Source organism: Bombus flavifrons, chromosome 16 (genome assembly GCF_040668555.2).
Source record: "Bombus flavifrons isolate JBK064 chromosome 16, iyBomFlav1_principal, whole genome shotgun sequence".
Taxonomy (NCBI): domain Eukaryota; kingdom Metazoa; phylum Arthropoda; class Insecta; order Hymenoptera; family Apidae; genus Bombus; species Bombus flavifrons.
In genome coordinates, this window is record NC_138457.1 from 10,167,196 (window position 1) to 10,193,483 (window position 26,288).

The window sequence follows — 26,288 nt, forward strand, 5'->3', positions numbered from 1 at the left end:
TTTTTAATTCTTAATCCCGGGAAATCTTGTAATCGGGACGCAAGTAATAATAGGACACAGTTTGTAGGATACGGCACAGTGCCACATAAGTCAGAAGAGCCACATAACTGCTCTCTCCCGGCCAAATTATAAAGATAAACGAACAAGATAATATTTTCACGGCAACAACTCGAAAATCTATATGTACGATTGTACGTTCAATCGTTTTTAAATTCGCACCGTTATCAACATTTCGTAAAAGCGTTAACAATTTCTTCTTACGAGAATGAAACACTCTGCTTCTTCCAAATTTCAACAAAATGCTTTATAAACATCTCCTTGCTATATCCAGCCTTAAAACCTTCTATAAACCAAGTTCTATAAATAAAGTAAAGGACAACATTTGAAATTTTCAGCGAATTTTTTAAACAAGACTGTGCATTCTTTCATTCGTCTATAAACTATACAATCTATAAACTATAAATATTAAACTATAGTAAAGTTTATTTGGGAGCACGGCGGCTGTTTTCTTCTTGTAATAATCGGCGAGCTGGTGGAACCAAGCGTCCGCGAGTAGTAACAGTCGACGCATCGTCAGACGCCGGAAATTAATCCACGGGAATGCGTTTATATCAGCGGGACGCTCATTCTGCGAGTGAATGCCGCGTCAGTCGATCAATTTCGCCAAGATATCCCGCGGTCTATTTAAACGAGCAACAACAAAAGCCGTACACGAACAACAGAGGGAGCGGAGAATTTCCAAAGAACGATTCTCCACGTCGCGATTGAAAAATTATGTCGCTGGTTTACTATACCCACACGATTTATAAACATAATATCGTAGATGTACGATGTTTCTATTACACATGTACGAGTCACTTCTTCGTTGTACGTTAAATATTGTATATCTCATGAAACGAAGAATAATACTTCGAGGTAAAGTTCTTTTTATCAAATGTCGCTTCTACCGGAGAATATTCGTGAAAAATTATGGAATATCCATGAATTATAGCATATCTATAAACTTCTACAATAGCCAATATGTGTAAAAGGTTGAAAGATATTTAACATGTCACTCGACAAAAACCGTAAAATACTTAACATTATCGGAGATTAAAAAAATTCTTACATATATGTAAAGAACTGAAAACATTGCAAAGAATATCAGACATTTGTAAAAAAAAATCACAAAATAACGAACGATCATAGAAAGCTGTGGATTATTCGAAATTTGTAAAAATGAAAAAGTCCTAAGAGATCGGATATTGATAAAAATATGATAAAATTCTCTTCGACCATGGAACACAGTAAAATGATTAACATTTTCAGAGAAATTTAAAAATAGCAACGCGGACGAAACTTTTGCGTCACGCGTGCTTCAATTCGCGTAAGAACAGAAGCTGGCAGTTTCATCGCGTCATCCCCTGTAGAAATGCAGCTCCTTTTGAAAAGCGAAGCCGCGGGCTTGGCCTCGTCACGCCATGTCCAATTTGTGCGTGCGTTTTGAAGAGCTGTCACGCACGACCTGCTTTTCCAGGAAAATTCGCTTATTAGCATCGTTTCCTATCCTCGGATACAACGTTAACGTTCCGATTCTATCGATTCCACGCTACGATTTCTTTACATCACGATCCTTTTAAATTTCTTATTCGTTCATTTAGTCTTCTAAACGATAAGTTTAATTTCGAAGAATCTTTGTGATAATAGTATTTACGAAGAAATTGTCGTTACAACAGCCTGTGATAATAAATAATAAGAATTCGAATTCGTGTGAATTTTCTAGAAATTTTCTCAGCACGAATTAAGAGTGAAATTTTTCGATAAATTTCAACCACATGAAAAAGTACACAAGTACATAGGAAACTTTCTGTTTTTCGCGATTAATTATAACGAAGATTATAAATAATAAAAGGAACACGCATGAATTTCCTCCAAATATTCTCAACATGTATTAAACATCAGATTTACCAACGAATTTCAGCAACATTTCCTTTGAAAATATACGTGCATCGCAAATGTTTCATCAAAATACTCGAAACATTATTAATGTACACATTTCCATCAGAAAAAGATTCAGCAACTGCATAATTCATATGGAAAGTTGCGCTCGCGAGAAAGGTTTTCTAGAAAGACACCCCTCTCTTTGAGCCCCTCGAACTTTTTCTCATAAAACATTCTTCTACATGCAATTAAAACAAGAATCACGACTTTCCTCAATTACTGGACGTTCTACAAACACGAGGAAACCTAAGAAAAATTCTCGCTCGAAAATTTCACGAATTTCATCACAAACACAAATTCGTTGAAGTCTTGGAATCATCATTTTTTTTTTAACAAAGATGTTTAATATATCGAAATTGCAGAATCTAATTTTAATCTCCGAAATCTTTTTAAAAGAAAGGGGGGGGGGGCGGTGGAGAAGTAAAGTAAAGGAAAGAAAACCAATTCAATCTGAACTACGTAGCGTTTAATTAACAGCTCTCTGCAAATATCGTTTCTTCGGCCTTTTCACAATGCGTGGGATACACATCTCCATGTTATCGAAACCAACTGTTTTTTTCATAGCATTACGAAGGAAACGTTGTGGATATTCTGGATATCCATATGTGATTCCGCGAAACATTTCGCATTAGCTTCGGGCCTGGAAATTCCAATTAGAATGAAAAATTCGTATTAGCCGGAAAATAAAAATTTGCTTCAGCTATATCATAATAGGTATTGCAGTAAGTAAATAGTAAACAAGCACTATAACGAGAACTCTAAGTACTCTTAATATGCTATATTTATTTACATTACATGCTACTCAATATACTCTTACACTAAAATATAGTAAATATTGTAACAATTACTCTACTTTGGATACTTCGTATGTATTTTTGCATACCATATGCATTTTTCCATCCTTCGTTTCCCCGAAGGTATTTCTATTTGCGGTCTAGATATAAACATAGTCTATAATAATAAATGTAACATCGTGGATGTAAATTTTGTAGCCATTGTGAAAAGGAAGAAAGCGGAAGTACATGGAAGAGAAGAGGAATCAGAAGGGATCGGCCAGAGAAACGATACGCAAAAGGTTGGAAACGGGTCGATGTTTTATCAGGCTGGTCACGCAACTTCCACGATTGCCGGCATTTTTCCCCGCCCCGCTATTATCGGACACCCTTTAACGTTGGCAAAGAGCGCACGATAAGATCGTGTCGTCCTTCGATATTCGCTATTTATGGGGGTGGCGGAGCGAGCCGCATGTAAATGGCAATCAAGACGAAACTAGACTCGAGGGTGGATTGCAACCGTTTCAAAGGAGTTTCGCGGGTATTTTGTGCGGTTGTTGCAGGCTTCTGGGTACTCGAGTATTGCGCATAATTTTCTAGTATTTCCATTCCAGTACTTTTGCAACGATGAGTCAAAGACTGGTTGTTACCATTTCGAACATTTCCAGATACTAAAACAATAAGAGGTAAGAGAAGAAGAATATTTAAACGTCCAGAATTAGAATAAAAATTCCACCTGCCCAAAAACAACAAGACGAGCATTTCCAATAGATAAATCAAAGATAGACAAAAGTAAATATTTCTCTAAAATAACTAAAACCCTAAAAAAAAATTCACATCACGATTAAAACTTTCCGCACTCTACCTAAAATCAATCTCACCCTCGCGTTTCGCCATTCACACCGTAATTCCCTCAAGCTGAAACGAAACAAAGGGACGAGAGAAAGAAAACGAATTTAAAGAAAGATAAAAAGGAAGAAAGAAAAGAAATACAGGAAGGAAGAAATCCGGCGGAACGAACGCTTCCAGGGCGAGCCAACCACCACCTTCTTCTTCGCCTTTGCACGAAAGACGCTCAAGAGGGTGGTTACAGAGACGGTGGGTAGAAGAGGAGAAAACTCGGAGGCCAGGGTGTAACGTTGCAGCCAGGCAGGGCAATTTATCTTGTTGTATTAGCAAATGGATGATAATGACGTGGAATGGGGGCGTACAGTGGGGGTTGGTGGAAACTGTCGGAAGCCCCTGTAAGCAGCTGCAGTTACCGTCGGGTTCTATGCGGCCGACTTAAGTGTACATGCATTAGTGTGGCACGGTCTTAAGTGTACGGCCGTGTAGTCGTGACAGTTTCTATCCGTAGCGGGGCCAAGGTGTGTCTTTTTAACGCTGTGTACTTTGTACGTGTGTTGCCGGGGGAGGAGGAGGTCGGAGTGTCGATACAGCCACCCCATCGCCCTTAAGTGAACCAAGTGTTTTGTTATTTAAGGCGGCCTTCTCGAGAAACGAACGATTCTTCTTTCTTTTGACGAGGATGAATGTTTCTTTGCTGGAAGGGGTGGTTTCTTAGGGACGTTCTTCAGGCTGTTCAGGCACAGTGTGTGTTAATCAGAGAAATAGGAATTTGTGTTTTTTCTCGGGGCTCTTTTGACAGCAGGTTTGGATTTTTTAAACGTTTTAAGGAAAAGGTGTTTGTCGTTCGATGAAATTGTTTATTACTTGATGGATCGAAGCTAACGGTGGTTCTCAAGCATTGCAAGAATAATATTTCCAATTATTGGAGGGCTGTGCAGGCTATGATTAATGATCGAAATGTGACTCGAAATGTGACCTTAAATTGATAAATCGAGGCAAAAATTTCTGCGTAAATTGTTCTAGATCGAATACAGATATGTTTCCGTCGAATTTGCAAAGTGTGTAAAGGACAGTTTATGCGTATTTAATTATTCCATTCTCACCATTTATATACGCAGGAAATGTAAATACATAAAGAACAGCATGTCGTTTCGAATTCAGGCACGCAAATATACATCTGTATCTTTTATATATGCATAATATAGCAACGAAAGAATAAATGAGAAACGTCTTCCGAAAGTTTGGAAGAGCGTAGATATAAAAAAGACGCTCATAATTATTTGTCACGAAATAATGGAGTTATTATACAATTATAACGGAGAATGTGCCGGGCGGCAAGATAGGGCACGATGTTGTAATAAAAGAACATAAATTAAGAAGAATGCAGCACGGAATGGGCGCAAGAAAAACGCAGACGTTATAACGCAACATTCCGCTGTTTCCACGCAAGCCAAAATAATAAACATTTATTATGTTCTTAGAAGTTTCATCGTCGTCTGAAACGAGAATCAGCCAAGAATCGAAATGTCGTCGACAAGAACAAGTGTGTTCTTTTAAGGACAACGCGTTACGCATTTCCCTACCTAAAAATCAATCCAGCAAAAAACAGTGGCGATAAAACGACAAACTGTTCCACCGATTAAATTCATTAAAACGTAAAATCTAAATAGAAACGAACGTCTCTTTTCATCGTCCGATCGGAGAAGATCTTTCGAAGAGCTAGCTACGAAGCAGCAAGCCCAAGTCGCTTATCTTCCACGATTAATTCTTATATTCGTCGTGAATCAAACGAAAATCCCACGCAAAATTCGATCTACGCTCGAACTAGGATCGCGAGGTCGTGAAAGAAGACAGGCGGGAAGCTTTGCCGCCAATTTACGCGAGTCGTTATGCTTGCTCGTTCATCCCCCATTGTTACAACCTCGAGCAGAGACGTTGCAGAAGGGTTGGAAAAGTCGATCAGAAGGCTTTGTGGCAAGGAGCCACCCTCCGGATGCTTTCACCGCTGTTTACCAACCTGTCCATCACCGACTACCAATTAGTATTGTAACCGGTGGACGTTTCTACCACGCGGCGAAGAAACAATGAAGAACACGCTTGCCATCGCATCTTGCAACGTTCTGACGACGATGTTCGTGAAGGTAAATTCGTCACAGAGGATTACTGGTTCCGGGTTTACGTTCATTTTATAGAGTTCTGTGTTGCTTCTTTGGGAAAAGGGATTGCAAACGGAGGCTCGAGGGTTGATTTATAATGTAAAACGCAAAATAAATTCAAGCTCGCTAATCTCCAAATAAATATCTGACATTTTCACGATCATTTTAGACGGGGTAGACGTTCTAATACAAAGTTGATCTCTACGGCCGTATAATTTTTTTTAATACATTGCGGTTGCCAGAGTGTGTACTCTACGACGAATCCAACGTTCACACAACGTAAGGGTTAATAAACACCTAACGTACTAATCGATAGAAAAAACAAAGGTCAACGGAACAAGCAATACGTGGTCGTTCGTCGGTGATTTCACCGTGGAAAAAATAAATCTTCGTTAGTACCGCGAAGTTCGTTTAATCAAGAACTTAACGAATCCTAACGCGTCCTACCATTAATCTTCCTCCGATTCTCCAGGCAATGGCAGTACGCATGCATCGCGACTATAATGCAGTCATCGTAACTCACGCCTCGCGAGTTTCGAATACCCACGGTGATTCTAATTTACTTGCGAGGACCGAGCAGCGAACAATACAACCCGAGGGCCAATTTACATTTTCGTTCGCCTGATGAAATAACGACACGGGGCTGGCAACGTCGAAAAATCATTGCTGATTTTCAGGAATTACCCGGCAGAAAGGTTTCTAGACGAGAGTAGATCTATAAGTAACGACATCTCTTTGATACAGCGTTGGTCCATGTCCTAGCGTATTACATATTTTGCATAGTTCTTCGTCATTTACATGTTATGGTATTTCATCCATTCTGCCGATTTTTCAATGTTTTCTTCGTGCCGATCGTATTTGCGCTAGAGTCCTTCCCAACTTAATTGAAAGATAGCGTTACTATTAGTAACATCGATTACCAAGTATCGATACTTAATAGAATAATTGCGAGTACTTGTAGCTCTTAATATTTATAAGATATTAATCTTAACATGCCAGTCCTTTCTTCTCTTCCTTTTCTTTATCGATCTTCGAGGGACAAGCGTTATATCTGGATAGTCAGGAAAAAACTCCGTAACTATATTCCTCGTTATAGCTGTATAGAAAATTTTCATAAACTTTGAGTCGTAGTTTAAAAGATAGACCGGACTTCAAGCAAGAAATAGAGTGACTTTAGAGTTAAGAGAAATTCAATTAATTATGTCCGTTCACTGTGAAAACCATAATTTCGAACCAAAAAACTTCCACCGGGATTATTTCGGTTCTGCGCAAAACCAAGTCAGCTTGTGATTTCACTCCATTAAGGAAGAATGACAGGTTTACAGGGGGGGAAGATTTAATTCTGATATTACAATAGTTCAAGAATCTCTCAATGTCTTTTTATACAGATAAAAAGGACGAATGTGTTTTCTGCTGTTACGAGAAATTTAATTGAAAAATATAGCAAAATTTGCTGCGACACTGCCAAGCAAGGAATTTATCCAGACTTTTGAAATAAATGTTAAACAAAAGCAAAAATTCCGCTCGTTGTTCAAACTAAAATTACTAAAATTACTAAAATTGCTAAAATTGCTAAAATTAAAATACAGTACTTGTTGCAACGTTCAATGGATGAAGTTTTCTGCTCCCATTTGTATAATTAAGTTCATAAAATTACGAATCTGCATAGAAATGCCGCAGTCCGATTATCACGAAACCCTTTACCAAGAGTCACACACATCTAAACACACTGGTAAACTGCCGTACTAACTCCGAAAGTTCCCTCTAGCCTTTCGAACGCGTCATTACCGCGACACAATGCACGCTAATCCTCGATACCGATGGGAACGCGATATCTCGCCGCGTCGTAGGATTTGTTCCCCTTGGTGGATAAGATTGAAAAACGGATTACTCGAAGGTGATCGGAGCATCCGACGAAAAGGATCGACGGCGGAGGCCATTCAGCTGGCAGCCGGGCTTTTGTGATTTTCTCATTACCGGAGGCTGGTGCCTCGACTTCGATTCACCAGGCGGCCCGCTTTTCATCCCTTATTTCTTCCCACTCTCTTGCACGCGAACCCACCTAATACGCTTCCTTCTCTACACCGCTACGCCAGAGGAGAGGATCGGTTGACCCACGTACCGGAGAATTACGCTCCCTCCAAGCGTATTTCCGCGCCGGATGCTGATTCCCGATAACCGCCGGGAAATCATGTTTCCCAATCGTCTTAGATACTATTCGTGCTTCTTGCTTGCTTCTCTCGTTACGTTTACACGAATTAGGGAAAGATTAGAATAAATACCAGTGTTCGGTCCGATGGCAGATACGCGATAGCGTACAGTGACAGCGTATAAGAGTATTAAAAAAAGAACAAATATATATGCGTAAGGTGAGATACGCGTTTTCGAGATGGCAGTGAGGATGGATGCAGGTTTTTGGACGTGGTGTCAGTCTTGCTCTATTTTATTTTAGCAATTCACGCGGATTTGTAACGATTTAAGAAACTATCGAACGAAAGATTAGGACGAAAAATGATTATAATTAATTAAAGGAATTTTATGCTGCAAGAGAGCATAATTAATAATATACATTTAATAATACATTTAATAATAACAATAACGATGGACTTGCATATATTTTCGTACGATAATGACTGGAATAATACGATTAAGGACATAGTCGATCATAATTACTTCGTCAATTTATTATTTCACCAACGTGTACACACAGAAATATATTTTCGACTCTGAAATTATAATAATCTCTACCATTCACATCCATCAGCGACCAATCCGCTAATTACGAAATGAAACATCGAAAATGGAGGTTCCTTTCTCCCAATTCGTACGGCTACAGGTAAATCGAGTTTACCAGAAACTTTTAATGGAGCCAGCCGGAATAATCGGCGAGAGATTTCGGTTTCGCCTCTCGAAACAGAATCCAGAAAATTCATGTTCATTCAATTTCACAGGAGCAAACAGTGACAAGGCACTTCCGCGAAATTAATTTTCCACTCTTTATGTTCGAATTCTTTCGAACATTCAAGAATATTCCAAACTCGTTACTGTTTTTTTTTTTTTTTTTTTTTTTTTTTAATGTTTTATTATCAACGAATACGATATCTTTTAGCCCTAAGCGAAAAAGGATGGAAATCCATACAAATTATGATTAAGCGATATATATTAGTAATAGACTATATCGTTGAATAGTTGTATATATATTTCCTGAAAGTGCAAAACGAATATCGAAGCTGTTTCTTTTATCAATTTCTATTGCATACTTCATAAATTTCAAAACGTTTAATTTTAGAAGATTTGCTTTGAACCCATCGTGTGTAGATATTCAAGAACACGTAGCAGCTATTAATACGAGATAATGATACGAAGGGTAGATAGAACGAAATTAAAGCAAAGGCTGACTGAGCTGTTTCCGGTTTTTCTAGCTCGGATACCGTTAATTGAAAAGATCAGAATAAGCACTAACATACATGACAGAATGCGCGGTCTGAGGTTGGCGATTTTAAACGTTTTGTTTCTAAGGGGTGAACAATTCGCAGACAGCTCGTTTCCTATTATTTCAGTCAAGAACCTTGGTAACATTTTATGTTGCTAATTTAAATTTTGAATAAAGCTAGAAAAGATTCGTGATTTTTTCGCTTTGAGTATATTTCTACGTTATAACATATCATTTAACACGTTTCAATAAGACTATCTACAATTTTCAACACGATAACCATGAACCCCCAAAACAGGATAAATACAAGTTGTTTTTTGAACTTGGTTAGTTAAATTAGTTTTATTAAACAATCGATACCCCCAGAAACAACAGTCGCAAAAAACCATTGATTCAAAAATTTAATAGAAACCACTCAACGTATAAAGAGCAAACAAATTAAAAAAAAACCCACTAATAAATCTACTCATGACAGTCTACCAAACCTACCTGCAACCACAGGGAATTAACAAACCCAATTGAAAAATTAAAAAATCTGCGAAAAAATCGACCAAACCTAGCTGCAACTAGAACCTCCGATTCCAGAAACAGCGATCAAATACTAGTCGATGCGAGAGCACGCTGCTGCCTGCGTGAAAACATCGCAAATAAAACTTTCTCATAAAACGTGGGGCGGACCTCGAATGGAGAAAACATTCCTCCGTGAGATGAACGTGTGTCGCAGAAAATGGGGGATGAGAACAATCGACAAAACAAAAACGTGGAACCATCAAATGCGTCGCGGGAGGGGTGAAAGTGGTGAGTTTCGCGAGGGTATCGAATGGAACGCGCGAAAGGGGCGCAAACGCTCGGTCCAGCGAAATGACACGTTGCCTTTCGTCGCTTTGTTTCGTCTTCCGGATACGTTGCATCGTCGACGCACGATAAAGAGGTTGAAAGCGGGTTGGAGGGTTAATTTCGCTGAATGACCATAACCGAAACGTTCATGGTTGGTGGTTACGGGGCCATAGTTGCGATTCTCTAACATTTTTGACAAATCAAGCATGAAATTTCCTAGCGTGCAATAATTACGGTCCAATAAAAAAGATTTGATCGAACGTTTGATGGAATGTTCCCAGTTTGTCAATACTTCGTGTGGTACTAACAGCAACTTTTCCTCAAACGTTTCTCTTTCTCGAACGAAAAACGTTGATTTCGCGGTTGCTAATGAAGCGGTCAATGAAGCAGAAACTCGCCAAAGACTGGAAACGACAGCCTTTTGAAGGCATGCGTTAATCCAGACCACCTAAAAACTACTAGGTAAATCGTGAGAAAAAGTTCCTACGAAACGAGTCTGTCGTTCGTTCACCAAACGCATATTAATTGGAAAATAAAATCAATATGCGTACCAACCAGTACAGCCTCCGATGTCCTGAAATGCATCTTTTGTAAGAGAAAATTTTTATATTATACTTACTTAATACAAGTACAAAGAAAGAAATTTTACCTCTACAATCTGCCTGAAAACTCTATATAACACACGCTGCTATAACCTCAACATCGAGCATAAAATATGCTCCAAAGATTCACAAATTCCTTCTAAAATACAGCCTAACAATTTGTAAATTCTCGCTAAAAGCAGAATGATTCGAATTCGAATTCATGAATTCTCGTCAAAATACGCTCCACGGATCCTTAAATTCTTCTCAAGATCTACTCAACACATTGAGAAGACCACGTCGTGGAAAACGCGCTTTATTTTAACTGGATACCTCAATCTGTTCGCGAGATATAGATCTGAAAGGCGAGCTCCGAGACGCAGGGATGTTGGTCAACGGCGTGACCCACATTCTTTCCTGGAGGTGAGTACTCGCTACTAGTAGTAGCAAAAACCCGCTGACTCAGCGGGTGTCATTGAGTAGCGCACACGTGGCTCGCTCGGGATAGGTCAGTGAGTGAGTGAGTGAGTGTGATCGAGAGGTCCGAGCGAACGAGCGAGACAGAGATAGACAAGGGAGAAAAATTAGACTTCGCTTCCACCGACGATAACTTCAGAACCGGAAGTCCGATCGGAATGAACCGAACGGCACTTTAAAGCGTAAGCTGCCCCGCTTCCGATCGTGTCAATTTGAATAATCTGGGATGGTTTGTTGCAAAGTAGTCTGATAATTTTTGCAAGCTCCCGTTTTAGCGATCTGTTGGATTTTTGCTATTTTTTAATTTAGTTTAATGGTAGATATAATTTTGGTAGAATCAGTAGCGAAGAATATGGATATTAACGGCAGCTTTGTACGTTCATTTTTGCGTACTTCAATTTGTTCAAATGGGAATTGTTGTCTTATGACTGATAATGGGAAGTTGATAAATCATGTAGTTGGTTTGAACTGAATAAATCTGAGGGAAACGGTAGTTGGATAGAGATTAGAGCGTCGGAGCAACAGGATTATGTCAGTATTAAATGTTTAATGTCGTGTATTAAGGTTATCAACGTTTATTGGGAAATTAGTTGTAAATAAATGATGCACTCTTTCGCAAGAGTACGAAACGACAATGCTGTCTTAATATCGAGTCGATTATTTGATTACTAATAAACATTTAACTCTAATCGCAAATTACATAAACTGTTATTCAAAAATAAGGAACGAGATTGATTTTACTTGAAATTACCTTTCACACGAGGCAAATCAATTAAGCGACAGTTTTTATGATATGAACGCTAATTTAGTAACTTTAATAAGATAAACCAGTATAATGTGTTAACTAGGAAAACCTTGAATAAGACGACGAAGATCTTCGTTACGCGATTTAACAAGCCGAAGACAATTCGAGGGTGCCAATTAAACAAACCATGGAACTGTAACGCGAAGACTCAAGAAGTTTAATGAAATAATTCAACAAACTCTAACGTGACAATTTGACAATAGAAGAAAAGTTTCAGCGTTGCTGTTCGTCGAATTCGAGACAAGCTGCCGAAAATTCTACCCGTAGAGTATTATAAACTATTAAAATTCTAACTTTAAACCAAAGATTCCAGCGATCACACGAAATTTCGATAAATTCGGACGAATTCTAAAGAATAGGAATTCAGATTAATTTAAACGCATTCCGGAACTTGGTGCGGATAATTAGATAAACTTACATAGATTAGACAAATGCCACTGATTACAGTTCTAGATACAATCTTACGAATGTAGAAGGTAGAGATCTAGATGCATTTATATAAATTCAAGAGAGTAGAAGCTGAAATAAATTTTACTAGATTCTCATATTTAGCGAAGATGAAATTAAATAATATTTAAATTTAATATTCGCTACAGAAACACTCAGAACTCTAATTAGTATAACTATACTGTCTGTTTAATAATAACTACTTTATTCCATTTTTATTTATTCTCATTAATCTCGCTGTATTTCTTCCTTTCGCTATTCATCCGTTAACAACCCCTAATCTTCCTCCACTATTAATCTCGTAAAAACTTTTCACAACTTCCCTAGATGGCAATAATGACTAGAGTGCAGAATATGATAAATACTATCGAGTCTTCGATTCCCTTTACACGTCTTCGTCCTCGAATTCAATTCGGGGGGCTCGTTTTCAACGTGCAAAATGACGCTACGAGCGCGTCCGTGGCACAGGAGAGGGGTTTATGGGGGGAGGGGAATTACATGTTCCACGGTAACGTCATTAATCATTCTGTTTCGAATGTTCACCGTGTAAATGGAGGATCGTTTTGAAGGGCGGCCGTTTCCGCGCGGATTATCTCCCCGACGTCCATGCGAAACCGGCCGGCCGGCCGCAGTTTGTAAGCGTGCATGAAATATTGAACTATTAGCCGGCGGCGATATATCATTTTAATATCGGCCGGAATCAATATCGCTGTCCGCCGGGTTAATTACACGCCCTTTCCGCCAGATCATTCCGCGACAAACGCTTTCACAGCTCTTTCCTTCGCTTTACGTCTCTTTTCCATCTTCCATCTTTCTTTTTTCTATTTTTATTTTCTTTTTCTGACATCTGCCGCTTTTCACGGAACATTCCTTCGTTTAATTAGCATTTGAGTTGTTTAAGGAGGTATTCTAGTGTAAGCTTTCTTTGTACTTTCTTAAAGAATATAGCTTCAAAAGTATATGCGCAAAACCCTGTATCTAAACTCCCAAAATTCGGGAAGTTGCTGTTGAAAAATTTTTATACGAATAATTGCTATTGATGTAACTTTAAACGCGTTTTCCTCGTATTTATGTTGCTTAACACGGCGTTCACGATCCCTTAAAATCTACTCGACCAAATCGGCTTAAAATTTCGCGTGTACCTTCGGTTAAAACGAATTCGGTACATTCCTCTTTCCCACCTTTTTGAAAGTTGAAAGACGACGGAAAACGTTGGCAATAAAACTTCTTAACGTTGTCATTTTTTTAATTATCGACTTTTCTATTCTGTTCTAGTTCCTTTAGTTATAGACAAACTGAATTTAATTAAGGATCTTCTTGAGTTTACTTTAGATAAGTGGAACGACCGGAATCGTGGACGCCATGAGACGAGATTTTTCTGTCAATGCGACGAGGATGTATATAAAGAAGAAAAGAAGGAGGATAAATGTGAGGAAATCTAGAAAGATCGAAATCGCCGAGGCACGCGATATACGCAGAACAAAAGCCGCAGTAAATGAAACAAAACGTGGACGAATATAAAAATGGAAAGTGCGAGAAAAGTAGAAGCAAAAGGGGTGGTGATAAAACGGGGAAGGATGACGAATTCGCGGAGTTGGCGTCGATATCCTGGCACTTGCAGCGCACTTTCGGTTTCCGTGACTCGTTCCAACGGCAATGATCGTTCAATCACACCGAGCATGCGATCGTTCCGATCGAAAGTAATCAGCGATCGAGTTCGTAGATCGAAAGCCTGTCGACCGTAAAAACGGATTAAAATAACGCCAGGGCTCCAGATAAATGTCACTGATAACGCTGGTAACCAAGTAACGATAGTTAGTCTCGACGTTGATAAGCGCTATAAAGTTGCAAGAGGTATCGAGGCAAGTTTGAAACAAGTTCTTTAAGCACAGAGATTCTTAATTTTTTGTTTTACGTTCGACTTTGTAATTAGAAGTTCTTAATTGCACGCACACATTTCCCCCGCAAATTCTGCCGAAAACAGCTTCACGATATTCTTAATGATAAACGCCAGAAAGAGATCGTCATTAACGCCTCTTTAAAATTAATTACCAATTTCCTTACGACCCCCTATCAGATTACGCTAACTTCACCGCATTTCCCAAATTTCGCTAATAAGACGACTCATTATCACCGTCATTATCAAGATTCTTCGTGAATTAACGTTATCGTCGAAACTTAACCAGAAACATGAAAACCACGCTACAACGAGGTAAAGGGTGGGCGAGAAATCGCGAAAGAGGGCCGGCCCTAGTCGGCATTAGCCGATTCTAATCGAAACTGGGTAAAAGCTCGTTATCGGAATTGTCTCGAGCTAAACAGAACGGGGCTAATAGCCGAGTACAATAGGCACGGACCGTGGTCGTGTGAAACACGGCACGTTGTACGGAATCAGGCGTGCTGCTGCGGGGCCGAGTCGGGGGTGCGCACCCCCGGCACGTTTTAACCCGCAATGCCCCCAGATTATTCTATTCTACGTTATGCTAACGCGTCTCTCTTCTTATATAAAATGACGAAGACTGGGTTGCGTTGCAAATATTTCTATTTAACTTCTACAACATGTAACGACAACGACCGAGTTTTTGTAAAGTTTTACGATACAACAGATACGGTATAATAATAACGGATAATGGTGGATCGTGGGAGAGTGTAGCATTAGTGAGATAAAAAGCAAAATACTGCAGCTCCTACTCGTTCTCGCATAATTTTTTACTTGTGGTACTAAAACGAACGATTAATTTTCCCTTCGACGAATTTTTTTAGAAACCAGCTCGAATTATTTCTTATACGTACAAATTCCGAGATTTTCAGATCCCATCGCTGTAGTACAGTGTCGTACACAGATACACCGAGTCGTTTTCATCCGTATGGAAGGGCGGCGAATGCGATGCGTTTCATTCGACATGGTCCCAACAGGACTGAGAAGCGCAGTCCAGACGTGCCACCGTGGGGATCGAGGAGCTTCTATTATTTTTCAATTGGCCAGTGGAGCACGCAGGGCATCCCGTATCCCGTCTGTAATTGAAGTTGGCTTTGCCACGATAACACACCGACGAGATAAGACGGCAAATCGAGACAAAGAATAGCGACTGTCGCGAGGGCCGGAACGACAAGCCTGGACTTTGGGGAATGAAACTTGTTTGGTAGATTGCCCCTTAAGCGTGGAAGCTTTCCACCAGTTAGCGACCGACGAGATTTTACTTTATTATCATTTTTATTTGACTTTCTCGTGTTTTATTCGCTCCATTGCTGATAATCAGACTGCGGATTATTTATCCAAATATACAGTCGTTACATACTTGTTGGCTCGATATACGACACAAGATATACGACACAAGTGGTTACTGTTTTTTTTTTTTTAGAAATGTTTCAGATTTATTCTTGTTGAACCTTCTTATTTAGGAGGCCAGCGGCAATCGGAGCCTGGAAATCTGTTCGTTGTTTCCAGAAGAATTAATTATCTCCATGTAAATCCTCAACGATGAGAAAGAAGAACAAAGAAAAACAAAGAAAAACAAAGAAGAACAGAGAAAAGAAGAGAAAGAAGAGGAGACGGCGACGAGAGCGAATCTCCAATAAACAAGAACAAACAAAGGGCTACAGGCGATCGGAGTGACACGCATCGGTGGATTTCGGGATTTGCCAGATCCCCAGGGCCTGGACACCAGGCGAACGGAAGGTGAAAAAAATGAGACAGCAAGCGGTGATCCACGTAGAGCGGACACTGGTGAACGTCGTCGCTCCGTACGCTAGATATATATTCCATTTCAGAGGCGTAGACGAGACTAGCATCCGTGAAACGCTCGTGCAGATTTTCCTTTTTCTTATTCCTTTCGCCCCTTTCGTTGCACGTAGCTGAGCGGAATGTAGAATTTCTAAATTTTTGAATTTTTCGTGCTGCTCGAAGAGAAAATAGTGTAAAAAAGCAAAGACAATAAAGATATTTTACAATGTCAAACGTTTAATGTAAATATTCTTTTCCCTCGAGCCTTTCATACAGCTTTCTTTCCGAAAGCATTTTTACACACAAGTTATTCGTTGATCGGTAGCTCGAACGAATCTGTTGCTTGATAATACACGCGACGCTCAACATCCCGTAACATTCAAACATATAGACAATGCGAAATAAAGAAAATTTTAATTTTTTACTTACGTTCTACAGCTTCCACAAACTGCTATCAAACTTACTATCCGAAAAAGTTCCTCGAATAAAAAAAAAGCGAAGGAAAAGATATGAGAAGGATATCCGGTTGTCAAAATGTCGACAGGATCACAAAAGCTAGGACTGGTAAACTACGATAAATGCTAATTAACGTCTGTAACCGGCAGTTTACAACTCGCCGCCATAAATGTCCAATCAACGGGCAAACTTCGCGACGACGGTTCTCGCTCCTTAAGCTGTCGAGTTAGTTTCCGCCACGCTAGTTTCCAGCATTCCTTCTTTCCCCTCTTTCTCCATCTGGTTACCAGTTAGATTAACCCTCTCCTTTACTCCGCCGGTCTCCTCTCTGGACTCGTATTTCTAAGTAAATTTCGTTGTATAATTAACGTTTAATATCCAGGCAGACCTGTGCGCGCCCGCTTTTCGTGGTTTGCGTCACAGCGTAGCCGGATCGCCTCGAATTAACTGCACCGACGACGCGACGTAATCTGAAACGCGATAGCGGCGGGTACCTAGTCTCGTTTGATCGGGGATCGAGCGACCACCATTTTCATTCCCGTTTCCATTTATTTCCTCGGTATTTCCGTTCCTACAGAATCTTTTTGGAAAAAATGTTTATTCGAAGGGTAGTCACGTGCGTTTCTTAAGGGACCAACACAGTATTTCTAGCCATTCTGCAGTTTATTCAGAGTCCCGGGATTAGCGTTCTCGCTATTCGCAGCATAGGAACGTACATTTTCCAAACAAAACGTATCGTTCGCTCGGATATCCCTAAAACACGCATCAAACGCCCAAACGCCCAAAAGCCTGCTAAATAAACTTCTCGTCTTTACATGCCATCGGCAACGTCCGAAAACTGTCGCGGACACTTTCTTCACCCTAAAAACTCGGAAACGACGTAGCACAAACTATTAAACGACCATTCCGCGTACCAGTTACGACATGTCCAAACAATCGAACGCTTCGCTATCCTGGCTGCAGGCGGTCATAATGTAACAGAAACTCACGGTGACCAGCGTCGGTGAGACACGTCGTCCACGTCGGCCATAAAACTGATACATTACAGACGCGGTCACGCGGCCATAACCGGTGGTTTGCAACAAAGCCCCTAAAAGCAGCCTGTACAATGCGACCGATTTAATTGGTTTGACAGGGTTGCGCGAAAGCACATCCCGAAGTCGGGAGCATAACAAGCACCGGAAAACTACGCTAAACCGTGCTACGATAAGTCTAAAGGTATTTATTTCAACAAACATACGTATATGGAATCGTGTCCACCAAAAGCTAAGCCAAGTAACATCGGTAACGCGGTACTTGAAAGTAACGTGAACCTCAAATCCGTCCATCATCGACAAACACCATCCAACTCCGCGAAACCCAGAGTTTCTCGCCAGTAACGACGTTCTGCCGTGAAAAATTCTATCCTAAATACCTAAGCCAAACCTGTCAATCATTAACAAACTCCATCCAACTGCGAGAAACTCGGAGTTTCTCGCCAGAAACGACATTCCACCGTGAAAAATTCTAACCTAAATATACCTAACCAATGCCTTCGTCGGCACAAACTTCGCCACAAGGCCTTGACGAGAGTTCGAAACCACCTGCTCCGCGCTCCAAAACCGGCAACCGAGAGACGTCAGATTTTCAGCGCGAAACTGCTGGATCAATGAACCGTGGTTGGAGAAAGGTCGACTCTGGTGGACATACCGAGCCAAGCCCCTCTCTTATTTGCCCGAAAAGTGTCCGTTGTGTGCGCACACCTAGCCATCCCCCCAACACACGTGTAATGGCGTGTTCGTCACGCAGGGGTCGGTTTTAATTAGAGAGGCAGCGCGAGATCCTACGTTGCAGGACCGAAACAGGCTCTTCGATTAAATTATTAATTAACGTTCTCCTGGAAATACCACATCACACACGACTCCGGTGTGCCCGATACGATACGGGAAAAGGGAGACGGCGAGAGGGACGAGAAGAGAAACGAAGGCCACAAAGAGACGTAGGGCGGGATTGGTGGGGCAGAACGGGGGGTTTTCGAGCTGGAGGGATTTTACGCGCGCGCGTAATCTCCAGCCTGGCCGACGGTATGACGACGAAAGTGTATTATGCCGGCCCGGTACACAGAGCTTTCAGCTATTCACCGAACCCCATTTGGCTTTGTATGGGGGCTCCGGTTGTGTTGTATCGATTTCCAAACCTGGTTTTACGTAGATTCCCGTATTTAGGTAGCTGGCCTTCGCGCTATGTCCAGGCGTACGATTTTTTGCAGGTTGAAAAGAGTTCGATGGTGTTCGACGGTATGAAGGTTCGTAAGGCATCTTTGGCTGCTTGGTGCTTCGCTCGTGAGAGTTTGCGACAGTAGGAATTCTTTAGGACGGAATGATTCTCGGCTAAATATCTTTACCGGGATAATGCTTTTAACGAATCGAACGTTGGTTCGCTTCCATCTTTAAAAATTGTCACGATAAAAGGTACTCGTGGCAAGAATACGTAAAAATCGTTTTCTACAATAGATAGCAAGGAGCTAAATTAAAAAAAAAAAAAATGCGTTATCGTGTCCAGATATTATTAGCAACCAAAAGGCAAAGTCACCGGAATTTCGAGTAATAATTAGCCCCGGAAGCGGGCTTAAACCGAGGGGAAAATCCAAAATTACGGCAGAAGACAAGCAAGACACCGAGACTTTCTCGGAACACGCTAAACCGGCGGATGTTCACCGTAATATTACATCCACTATTAACCCGCGTAACGAGAGCTCATAAGAAACGTACACCGTCGTAAACAGAATATTTTATTACGCGAGAGTAATGAGGAAAACCCCACAGGTCTTCCTAGGGGGCACAGCTTAGAATCAAGCTACGAAATATCCTAACTTATTACCATCGCTCCGACGTTTCCTCGCGACTAGATTTTCGTTTCTAGTAGAATTTTTATCCGATCGTTAGTACGGAAATTAACGCTTGGAATTTTGTTGGCCAATATTTCGTGATATTTGATAGAATTGTATCGTCAGAGTGACACGTATTTGAACCAACCAGAGAGATCGAATCGGACTGGATGCTTACTTGGAATAGGAAAATTACAAAATTACGTTGGTGGTGTTACTTTCGTTATGGTTGACTGGAAGTCGCTTTTGAAGGATCTTGTAACGTAAAAAAAGAGAATTTCTTATTCTTCCAAGATAGTTTTTTTGAAAATAGTTTAGAAATATCTTTAAATAAGACATTATTTAGATTATAAAGATCACAGCGTACGAAATATAGAATAAAAAATACTTTTAACCTACAATTTCCATCGAGATTTTTGTCGTAATAATATTTAGTTTCCTCATAGTTGAATTGTTCATTTTCAATACCATTGAAATAATTAGGCTACTACCACGTTTCAGTGTGAAATAATTATCAATCTAATTTAAACTTACTTATGTTATGTTCCACATAATAGGAACATGAAACGAACACCTCACCGTGGATTAAAAATTCAACGACAAACGTGAAACGTAGAATCGGTTTATCAACATTTTAACTAAAACAAACAAGCCCTAACGTAAACACGGAACAATGAGTTACCTCGAATTTCAAGCAGATCTAAGCTCCACGAGTTTATGACTAAAACCATGTGAAATTCAGGTCAAAAGTGGAAACCTATTTCTGTAACTCTACTCCAATTTACACTTCGATTTAAAACATCAAAGAATTAAATTTCAAATACACGTTTTAGTAGCTGATAGCGATCTTACGCAACGAAGCTTCGCTAATGCTTTCTTTTCTCGCGCCAAACATAATATTTGAAAAATAAAAGAAAATACGTATCAATCGACAGATAAATAATTACATCAGAAACCCACATGAAACGATATAATAAATAATATATAACGATAATATCATCTTTCTTCGGCGTTTTACAACATAGTCACAGTCGCGACACAGCGTTATTTCAATCCACGGTTGAAAGGGTTGAAAGGGTTGAAGCATGAAAACCTGCAATGCCACTGACTTTTCGAAAACACGACGCTCTTAATCCTCCTTTTCCAACGGTGCCCGAGATAAAACCCTTCTTACCGGCTAATTAACACAGAAAATACAGGTAACAGAGAAGCGATGGAACCGCTTTGATAACCAGGATTGACCCGGTGAAACACCCTAACAAGATTGTAGTCTCGCGTTGAAAAATTCAAAGAGCGGTTCGTGTGACGTGGCTGATCGGTGAAATTAGCGAGGACTAAGACTCGTTGCTTAGACCTGCACACCCTATGGGGACGAAAACTCTGGAGACGATATTAATACCGGCTCTTTGTGTGACGCATCGTCTAATTTCCTGAAAGTCCATTAGAGGGATCATGAGAGCGGTTCCGGGATACAGAGTCTGAGAAACTGCCCTTCGACCGAGATGCAGACGAAACTACGACGTTTATGGATACTCGCTATCTAAGGGCAGGCTGCAGGCAACAAAATGCGCCACTTTGCCCTTTGGATTTACCGTAGCGTCAGTTTTTAGAGTCTAGCGTAGGGTTAGGGTACTTTCGATGTTTCTCGGACAAACGTGGAGGACTCGAGAACATTTCGGTGGGTATTTTGTATAATATTTATAGAAAATTTAATCGACACTAGATCGGGATATTAATGGGTTTTAAAGGAACGAGATTGTTCCATAGATTTTTTGTACCGCGAGACTCTGAATTCTGACAATCAGTTTGGTTTGAGAGAATATTTCGGAATGTTTTAGAGAAACCAGAATTTACGAACTTTATACAAAACTACCTACGAACTTTCTCGATATAATTTACAAAAATGACGGCGAAAAATAACGCAATAAATAAAAAGAATAGGACACCTCTAACTTCTGATCACAGAGCCGACCCTCGAAACATAAATTTTACGACTTTCTTCTCCGAAAAGACTAGGCTTTGTAAAAATCAAGCCAAGCCTCGTACGCCGGATCGAAAGCTGAGAATCGTCGGTATAGAAACGAAATCCCCATATAAAACGATGTTCCTCGGTGGCACGTCTCTAGAGACGCCTAATCGCGTTTTCCTTGGCCAATCGGGCAACAGGGACTGGGGAAAAATGCAATCGCGCGGTACGATTAATGTTTAAAAAGGCGCAAGCTCCATTCCCGGAATTGCGGGACGGCTTCGTGACCCCGTAGAACCCCGCAAAACGAGAGGAATTTTTCTCCATGGCAGCCTCTGAGCGAGATTAGTCCCACCCTAACTGCTACCCGCCGCTCCATCAGGCTTTATTAATCTTTCTGATGCTGCATCGAGCCTTCTTCAAATATTTCTCACATCAAGATTCCCCATTTTATCGAACTCTCGAAATCTTCATATTTTATATTCCATCTCCTCTCCTTTTTATAAAATCGATGCGTTGTTGCTATTATGGTCATTCTCTGATATTTCATCGTCGTTAGTACCAATTCTATCGTACCGTACACGGTATTACAAATGTAACTTATCACGTTTTTCATCTATCATCTTTGGTAATACAAAGCATCGTCATCGTCGTCAAATCGCAGAACGCCGAATCACACTCGAAACAGGCTCTCGTCAACTACGAATAATTTCATGTATATCAACGTCAGATATTTATAAAGACACCCTGTATACGCAAGTCTTGCAACAGTGGAAGGAAATCAGAATATAACGTCTATCTAGACGCTTTTAACGACGTGATCCTGGCAGAAGGTTGCGCATCCGCTCGCCTAATCGAGGCGTCTCGATCTCCCACGCTTCAGGGACCTTCGACGTGCAAACGAGCAACGAAATCCGTCGCGCGTAAATATCAAAAGCCTGGACGACCAGTTCCTCGACGACCAGTTTCTCGCCACCTTTTCTACGAATAAGCGGATATTCTCAGCCGAGGAGAACGCTTCCGTGAATATCTTCCATTCCAACGAATAAGGGTTGAGCATCTGTCGTTCTGCAGAACGAATCAAGAGTGCGAGGAGAAATGTTTTTCCTCGATAGATTCCAGGGCGTAGATACAGCCGGAAAGAGTGGACAAACGTTTGAATCGACTCGAACTTACTTCTTCGAGAAAACTCGTGGAAAGCGCGAAAGGACGAAAAGTGGTCACAAGTGTCGAAACTCGAAGGAACAGGCTGAAATTGGGCATGTTTGCCTTTCGTTATCCGACTTACGATAAGTAATTCGCAACGAATCGTTCTTTCCCACCTCGCCAAACAATTTTCACAAACTATATCAACAACGACGCATCGGATTTCCATTTTTCACCACCGAGCTAAAATAAATCGAAAGTACAACAACAGCGAAATAATGGATCGATCTAGCGCTCTTCTTAATCGCTAGAATCTTAGAAACTCGTACAACAAACAGCCAACAACCTCCGATTTACAATAAAATCCTATATACTATGTGTTACGTCGAGTGAGATGGCTCGTTGTCTGGCCGCCAAAGGTCCACGTACCGTTATTCATATCTTCGATAAACCTAAGGAAACACCATAAAACTTAATTTTTTTAACCCGAAGGAATCCTGTAAGTGTTTTCGATTTATGGATGATCCTTAAAAGAATCCTTAGGTTTATCGTGCGATCTTACAAATTACGGAGAAAGCGGATATGTACCTAACGGGAAAAGCGGGTTTTTCCTACGAACAACGTCACCCTCGAGCCACGTTGGTAGAAGGCTTCCTCTTCCTATCATCTTCGTTCAAAAGCGTAAACCGAATCCCCTTTCTTCGTTCGAAAAGCACACCCGCAGCGAGCTTTCCTCCGTAATAACACGAGAGCGGACAGGCATTCGAAAGGCCGGCGTCAAGAAGTCAAAAGTCCGGGACCAAATCGAAAGCAGTAAAAAATCCGGCATCAGATCGTAAAACGCCAACTCGAAAAGAGTCAAAACTTAGTCGCCAACTCGACGAGTTGCTAATACCTATACGAGTCGAACACTTTGAACCTGATCGTAAAAGACATTACAATTGGACATCGTAGCCTAATCCACGAGTATCTCCGAACATTTTAGTAATCAGTGAAATCAGTTGTCGGAAGTAAAATATATCCTCGCGATCGTGTATCTCCGCGACTTGTCGACAAAACACTGCATAACAGATATAATGTACGCTGTACAAAATAAATATATATTTATAATAATCCTATATAGCAGTAATAAATTCTATAACGATAAAATCCTATCCCTAATCTCGCTATTAACAATCTGTTTTTATTTCGCTGCTCCTTCACCCTCTCGCCATTTGATTCCCGATAAAATCTTATCTTTATTCCAACCACTAACTTTTTTATTCCGTTTTATTTTATCCGTCTTTTCACGCTGTCAGCAACCCCTCGAAAACTATACGAAGAACTCACCACCGAGCTAAAATAAACGAAAAGGAACGACGACGAGCTATCGCGCGATGTCTCGCGGCGCACTTTTCCGCCGACGGATGCGGCGAGAAGCGTGTGTGCGCGAAATTCGGCTGATGCATAGTCAATCCCGAAACGGTTTCGAAGCGGATGCCGGCTGCAGCTCCGCGGAAAGTCAAATTTGCTCATGATAATGCCGGAGAATTTCTCGGGGAAAAGTGAAGAAACTGTTTGCGCCCGCAGCTCGTCGCGCTACGTTTTACGTTACCGTCATTTCGCTTCCTTTTCGAGCTAACTTCCGCTAGGTTGGCTCGAAGAATACCTCGAGAGACACGGAACAGAGAAACCTCGGTGTGGATTCAAGTTTGTTCGCGACTGGATAATCGTCGAGTTAATCCTTTGGAATGATCGTTCGGTGAAGTTTTAATCGTGCACGTGTGTTTTTCTGCGTTCACGAGGCTGGAGAAAGAGATACGGAGGGCTGCGAGTCCTAGAGGTGCAAGTCGGTTCACTGTTACTTTTCCCAAATAAACGAATAAATAAAATATCCTACGTTTATTATTACAAGAAATTGACTATATTTTCCAGTCGTAGAAAAGTATCGAATAAAATCCAACCGTCTTCTAAACACAATATCTTTGTTGAAAATTTCTTTAATCGGAGAACACGATTAAATTACTCTACAAGACATAAACCATAAGAAATCGCAGTCAGCTCAGAGATTATCCAGAAACCTAATGTTTTCAACCTTTCCAAAATTACAATGGAGAGGATGAAAGAGGAAAATTCCTGCAAAGCGGAGGCAAAAGAAAATCGAACCGTCTTACTCTAAGGATAAATGTCGCTCTAACGAACCGTGGCTTCCGGTTTTAAAGAAAACGATTCGCCTAGCTCGAGGGGCGAGGAGGGACTATCGGCTTCTCCGCGTGATACTCGAGGGGCTACTTCAGGATCGATTACTAAACTTGGGACATCGATTCCCGGCAGCTTAAGCCTCGCCCATCGATTCCCGTGTCAATTCCATGCCGCGGTTATTCGTCAATCTTGTCGATTTTCATTTAATACCTGGCCTTCTTCGAAATCGATGCAATTTCAAAAACAATGGGCGAACGGAGACGGAGGAACGGTGACTCTGCTCGACGAAACTGCAGGCGACACTAGCGACGTCGAGGAAGCGAAAATTTTGCAGAACGAAATTCTAACTTGCATCGGTGTTTCTTGAAGGAAGGTTTCGTTGTCCATCGTGGAGTTTTGGGGACTCGGTTGGCGTTTATCGCGGTGTCTTTAAACATTTAGTCGGTGCTTATCGAAAGACGTATTGTAAGAATAAAATCCCAGAGGTAGAGGTAGATGTAGAAACCACGGTGTTCGCTGTTGGTCGTTTGGTGTTGCTGCTTGCAGTCGGCATGCAGCAAATACACGTCATGATAGGTTGACTTTGCTCGATTCCAAACTTCGGCCGATTTATCAGCCTATTTTCCTTAATTATTTTTAGAATGGTTCGTTATGTGAAAAAAGAGAAGATGAAATACGACGCTTAGGTGAGTTCGATCGCTATCGTATTCACACGTTTGAATCCAACTTCAACAACTTTTCTATCGTTTCTTGGGAAAATGATACGAATATTTCTTGTCCCTTGGAAGGCACTCTTAGATGTCCTGCGTGAATTTTTCAACTCCAGGCGATACCAAGAATGGACATTTTTTTTTACCATCCCTCTGTCTCCCCTAATAAATATTTACTCGAAATATTTTCTATATTTCTGCGCGATACGTAAACATCTATACATACAAATTTCCCACAAATACGTGACGCCATACATATAAATTTCCCATAAATGCATAGCGTACACGCGCGCATCAAATATCGAAAAAACATTTTGAAAAAGTATTCCCAGAGCCAGCCTCGGCTGGTGAAAATGCATTTTTCTAAGCGAAATTTCTCGCTAAAGATTCTGCAACAAATTCAACCGTCTCTATCTCTATCCTGAAATGGTTTGGAGATCCAAGTATCATCGATCTTGCGTGGCGAACATCAAAAACCGAGTCGACGCCGTGATTTACGGGTCGAAATTTTGCCAATTCTCGGAGGAGCCGACGGACCAGACCTGTCTAGGAAACCGTAAAGCACGATCGAGCATGACAGGCAAGTTTTCCGTGGCTAGGAAAATTTCAAGGGAACAGAGTCGAGAAAGACAGACACAGGGAGAGAGAGAGAAAGACAGAGAGAGAGAGAGAGTTAGGGGTACCAGGGGCACTATAAATCCCTTTAAATTGCAGCGACGACCTTCGATCTCGCTGCAATTATTCCCTTGGACTGGCACGTCCCTTTCTTTCGCTTCGTTACCTCCGACCTTTCGAATTTCGAATTTAGAATTGCAGTTTTTGAATCAGCTGAAATTTGCTTGTTTTACCGGTGTTTGATTATTGAAATACCTGGTTATAAAATGTCGTATGAAAATTTGGC

At 40.8% G+C, this 26,288-nt stretch overlaps 1 protein-coding gene across 19 annotated transcripts in view; it reads right to left on the reverse strand.

The window, feature by feature from the left end:
• heph (polypyrimidine tract-binding protein 1 heph) overlaps window positions 1–26,288 on the reverse strand; it is a 415,917-nt gene that overhangs the window by 157,075 nt on the left and 232,554 nt on the right. The window lies entirely within an intron of this gene.